Below are 6,359 nucleotides of genomic sequence, written 5' to 3' on the forward strand. Positions count from 1 at the left end.
TCGTTTAGGACCTTGAGCGAGTCTGAGGTGCACCCGTGACCAGCTCGGAAATTGCATAGCGGAGAAAGTACGGTGGGATTCGAAATGGTCGGTGATCTGTTTGTTAACTTGGCTTTCGAAGATTTTAGAAAGGCAGGGCAGGATGGACATAGGTCTATAACAGTTTGTGTCTGGAGTGTCTCCCCCTTTGAAGAGGGGGATGACCGCTGCAGCTGTCTAATCTTTGGGGATCTCAGACGATACGAATGAGAGGTTGATTTAGGGGTTGCCACAATTTCGACGGATAATTTTAGAAAGAGAGGTTCCAGATTGTCTAGCCCAGCTGATTTGTAAGGATCCAGATTTTGCAGCTCTTTCAGAACATCAGCTGTCTGGATTTGTGTGAAGGAGAGGCGGGGGGGCTTGGGCAAGTTGCTGCAGGGGGTGCTGAGATGTTGGCCGGGGGAGATGTAGCCAGGTGGAAAGCATGGCCAGCCGTAGAAAAATGCTTATTGAAATGATCGATTATCGTAGATTTATCGATGGTGACAATGTTTCCTATACTCAGTGCAGTGGGCAGCTGGGAGGAGGTGCTCTTGTTCTCCATGGACTTTACAGTGTCCCAAAACCTTTTGGAATTAGCGCTCCAGGATGCAAATTTCTGTTTTAAAAAGCTAGCCTTAGCTTTCCTAACTGACTGAGTATATTGGTTTCTGTCTTCCCTGAAAAGTTGCATATCGCGTGGGCTATTCGATGCTAATGCAGAACGCCACAGGATGTTTTTGTGCTGGTCAAGGGCAGTCAAGTCCGGGGTGAACCAAGGGCTATATCTGCACTTAGTTCTTCATTTTTGAATGGGGCATGCTTATTTAAGATGGTGAGGAAAACACTTTTAAAGAGCAACCAGGCATCCTCTACTGGCGGGATGAGTTCAGTATCCTTCCATGACACCCGGGCCAGGTCGATTAGAAAGGCCTGCTCACTGAAGTGTTTTAGGGAGCATTTGACAGTGATGAGGGGTGGTGGTTTGACCGTGGACCCATTACACACACAGGCATTGAGGCAATGATCGCTGAGATCCTGGTTGAAGACAGCAGAGGTGTATTTAGAGGGAAGTTGGTCAGGATGATATCTAAGAGGGTGCCGATGGTTACGGATTTAGGGTTGTACCTGGTATGTTCCTTGATAACTTGTGTGAGATTGAGGGCGTCTAGCTTAGATTGTAGGACGGCCGGGGTGTTAAGCATGTTCCAGTTTAGGTCACCTAACAGTACGAGCTCTGAAGCTAGATAGGGGCGATCAACTCACATATGGTGTCCAGGGCACAGCTGGGGGCTGAAGGGGGTCTATAACAAGCGGCGACGGTGAGAGACTTGTTTCTGGAAAGGTGGATTTTTAAAAGTAGACGCTCGAATTGTTTGGGCACAGACCTGGATAGTATGACAGAACTCTGCAGGCTATCTCTGCAGTAGATTGCAACTCCGCACTCTTTGGCAGTTTTATCTTGTCGGAAAGTGATATAGTTAGGGATGGAAATTTCAGGATTTTGTGTGGCCTTCCTAAGCCAGGATTCAGGGGCTGCAGGGTTAACCTCTACATCACCAGAGGAACAGAGGAGGAGTAGGATAAGGGCACGGTTAAAGGCTATGGTCGTCTAGTGCGTTCAGAACAGAGAGTAAAAGGAGCAGATTTCTGGGCACGGAAGAATAGATTCAAGGCATGTAATGTACAGACAAGGGTATGGTAGGATGTGAATACAGTGGAGGTTAACCTAGGCATTGAGTGACGATGAGAGAGGTTTGATAGAGGTATCGCGCTGTGCAGACTGACAGGAATTGAATGGGACTTATACTCGACTTTCCTAGCCACCGTGCTTCTACACCTGCATTGCTTGCTGTTTGGGTGTTTTAGGCTGGGTTTCTGTACAGCACGTTGAGACATCAGCTGATGTAAGAAGGGCTTTATAAATACATTTGATTGATTGATGAATTGTCCACATACAGTATATCATTTTAAGTCCCATAAGTCCCTTGGATCATTGTAGTTATATATCATGTTGATTAGTTGGTTTCATTGTGTTGTGACCGCAATCGTTAGATGAATTGACCAGGCAACGATCCCTTATAGCCTGGTTCCTCTCTGGGTTTCTTCCTAGGTTTTGGCCTTTCTAGGGAGTTTTTTCCTAGCCACCGTGCTTCTACACCTGCATTGCTTGCTGTTTGGGTGTTTTAGGCTGGGTTTCTGTACAGCACGTTGAGACATCAGCTGATGTAAGAAGGGCTTTATAAATACATTTGATTGATTGATGAATTGTCCACATAGGACATACAGTATATCATTTTAACTTACTAGTTGGTGGACTATTGAATGACTAATGAAATGCATTCTGAATGGGGTTTTGTCAGTATGTATGCATTGGGGTTTGTATTTTATTTTATTTTTATTTTTTTTTACCTTTATTTAACTAGGCAAGTCAGTTAAGAACAAATTCTTATTTTCAATGACGGCCTAGGAACATTGGGTTAACTGACCTAGGAACAGTGGGTTAACTGGCTGTTCAGGGGGACAATGACAGATTTGTACCTTGTCAGCTCGGGGGATTGAACTTGCAACCTTCCAGTTACTAGTCCAACTCTCTAACCACTAGGCTACCCTGCCGCCCATGTATAGTGCATGTATATATTAGTTTCAGCAACATTAGAGTTCTCGGTTTCAGTATCGAATGTAAAGGTTATTTTCCCCCCCTTGTGATTGGAAATCTCTAACCACAGCTGAGTAAACTCTGTCTGTTACATGCATTCACCCACAAACACATGTATTTCACACGTTCTATTCTTGGCAGTGAAGGTTGAACTGTCAGTAGGACCATGAACCATAGGAGGGATGTAACACCTCTTGTAACAGACAAGACTTACTGTCAAGCCAGGTACCGGCCTATAACAGGTAGAGGTTAAATAGAACACACCGTGGGGATTTCCAAGAACCAGCCAAAGACAGACAGACAGACCAGACAGACAGACAGACAGACAGACAGACAGACAGACAGACAGACAGACAGACAGACAGACCAGACAGACAGACAGACAGACAGACAGACAGACAGACCAGACAGACAGACAGACCAGACAGACAGACAGACAGACCAGACAGACAGACAGACAGACCAGACAGACAGACAGACCAGACAGACAGACAGACCAGACAGACAGACCAGACAGACAGACCAGACAGACAGACAGACAGACAGACAGACAGACAGACAGACAGACAGACAGACAGACAGACAGACGAAAACACTGCCCTCTGGTGTCTCATTCTCAAAAACCATATGTTCCCATCATCAGCGTCTCCATCACAGCCCTGTAACCCACAATTCCAAATATTTTTTTTTGAGTTACAGTTCATATAAGGAAAATCAGTAAATTTAAATAAATAAATTAGGTCCTAATCTATGTAAGATGCAGCCCTGGATGGACCTGGGAGAGCATAGGCCCACCCACTTAGGAGCCAGGCCCAGCCAATTAGGAGCCAGGCCCAGCCAATTAGGAGCCAGGCCCAGCCAATTAGAATCTGTTTGTTTTTCCCTCACAAAAGGGCTTTATTACAGACGGAAATACTCCTCGGCATTCTCTGACAATCCCGCAGGTGAAGCAGCCAGATGTGGAGTTCCTGGGCTGGAGTGGTTTCACGTGGTCTGTGCTTGTGAGACGGGTTGGACGTATCGCCAAATTCTCTAAAACTATATTGGTGGCGGCTTATGATAAGAGAAATGAACAGTAAATTCTCTGGAAACAGCCCTGTGGCATTGTGTTGCGTGACAAAACTGCATATTTTAGAGAGGCCTTGTTGGAATATCAGACCTGGGTTCAACCCTGATGTAATATCAGACATGGGTTCAACCTTGATGTAATATCATACATGATTTCAGCCCTGATGTAATGTCAGACATGGGTTCAACCTTGATGTAATATCATACATGATTTCAGCCCTGATGTAATGTCAGACATGATTTCAGCCCTGATGTAATATCAGACATGGGTTCAACCCTAATGTAATATCAGACATGGGTTCAACCTTGATGTAATTGTCCGACGGCACAAGGTGCACCTGTCTAATGATCACACTGTTAATTATTAATCAGCTTCTTGATATGCCACACCTGGCAGGTAGATGGATTATCTTAACTAAAGGATCAAATGCTCACTAACAAATATGTAAACAAATTTGTTCACAAACTTTGAGAGAAATTAGCTTTTAGTGCTGAAGGAACATTTACGGGATCTTTTATTTCAGCTCATGAAACATGAGACCAGCACTTTTCACATTGCCTTTATATTTTTGTTCAGTGTAATATCAGTCCTGGGTTCAACCCAGATGGAATATCAGACCTGGGTTCAACCCAGATGGAATATCAGACCTGGGTTCATCCCAGATGGAATATCAGACCTGGGTTCAACCCTGATGGAATATCAGACCTTGGTTCAATCCTGATGGAATATCAGACCTGGGTTCAACCCTCACAGAATATCAGAGCTGGGTTCAACCCTGATGGAATATCAGACCTGGGTTCAACCCTGATGGAATATCAGACCTGGGGACAACCCTGATGGAATATCAGACCTGGATTCAACCCTGATGGAATATCAGACCTGGGTTCAACCCTCACAGAATATCAGAGCTGGGTTCAACCCTGATGGAATATCAGTCCTGGGTTCAACCCAGATGGAATATCAGACCTGCAAGAGATGTCACTACAGACACCCTGGTTCAATTCCAGGCTGTATCACAACCCGGCTGTGATTGGGAGTCCCATATGGCGGCGCACAATTGGTCCAGCGTCGTCCGGGTTTGATCGTCATTGTAAATAAGAATTTGTTCTCAACTGAAATTGGACTAGTTACATTTTTTTTTTTTTTACAAATAAATAAACATCAACACAGTCTCATTAGAATATGTCAAAATAGGGACAATGAACAATTGTAGTCATACTGCACGTCGCCCATGTTGACATATCAGTTATGTATGATTTATGATGGCAGATGCTTGGTTTCTATACACGTCTACCTTACATGACCTTTAACCTTCCCCCTCTCTCCTCATCTACATAATCGGGGAGACAGTTGCACCCTCTGCGGTGTTTCCGCGAGAGTTTTACCCATGTGTCACTTCCTTTGCAATGTCAGCAAAGAGTGTGTGGGAGAGTAACGCTCTTCTCACAGAACAGCTAACAGTGTTAAATGTACACTAAGTATCGTCTAAATTATAGATTGATAGGTCAACTTCGAGAGGTCAATAAATCGATTGTAATGATCTCATTATTTGTGATATTTAACCATTGTTTTATTTTTTTATTTCATCTTTATTTTAGCATTAATACTGGAGTGATAGATGTGCAGATGATGATGTGCAAGTAGAGATACTGGGGTGCAAAAGAGCAAGAGGATAAATAACAACATGGGGATGAGGTAGTTGGGTTTGCTATTTACAGATGGGCTGTGTACAGGTACAGTGATCGGTAAGCTGCTCTGACAGCTGATGCTTAAAGCTAGTGAGGGAGATATAAGACTCCAGCTTCAGTGATTTTTTGCAATTCGTTCCAGTCATTGGCAGCAGAGAACTGGAAGGAAAGGCGGCCAAAGTAAGTGTTGGCTTTGGGGATGACCAGTGAAATATACCTGCTGGAGCGAGTGCTATGGGTGGGTGTTGGTATGGTGACCAGTGAGCTGAGTTAAGGCGGGGCTTTACCTAGCATAGACTTATAGATGACCTGGAGCCAGTGGGTTTGGCGACTAATATGTGGTGAGGGCCAGCCAATGAGAGCACAGAGGTTGCAGTGGTGGGTCGAATATGGGGCTTTGGTGACAAAATGGATGGCACTGTGATAGACTACATCCAGTTTGCTGAGTAAATGACATCGCCAAAGTCAAGGATCGGTAGGAAAGTCAGTTTTACGAGGGTATGTTTGGCAGTATGAGTGAAGGAGGCTTTGTTGCGAAATTGAAAGCTGATTCTAGATTTAACTTTGGATTGGAGGATCTTAATGTGAGTCTGGAAGGAGAGTTTACAGTCAAGCCAGACACCTAGGTAGTTGTAGTTGTCCACATATTCTAAGTCAGAACCGTCCAGAGTAGTGATGCTAGTCGGGGCAGAAGAGTGTGGGCAACGAATCGGTTGAAGAGCATGCAGTAAGTTTTACTTGCATTTAAAAGCAGTTGGAGGCCTCGAAGGGAGAGTTGTATGGGATTGAAGCTCGTTTGGAGGTTTGTTAGGACACAGTGTTCAAAGAAGGGCCAGATGTATATGGAATGGTGTCATCTGCGTAGAGGTGGATCAGAGAATTACCAGCAGCAAGAGCGACATCATATACAGAGAAAAGAGTT

This window comes from Oncorhynchus clarkii, unplaced genomic scaffold (genome assembly GCF_045791955.1).
Source record: "Oncorhynchus clarkii lewisi isolate Uvic-CL-2024 unplaced genomic scaffold, UVic_Ocla_1.0 unplaced_contig_8491_pilon_pilon, whole genome shotgun sequence".
Classification (NCBI taxonomy): Eukaryota; Metazoa; Chordata; class Actinopteri; order Salmoniformes; family Salmonidae; genus Oncorhynchus; species Oncorhynchus clarkii.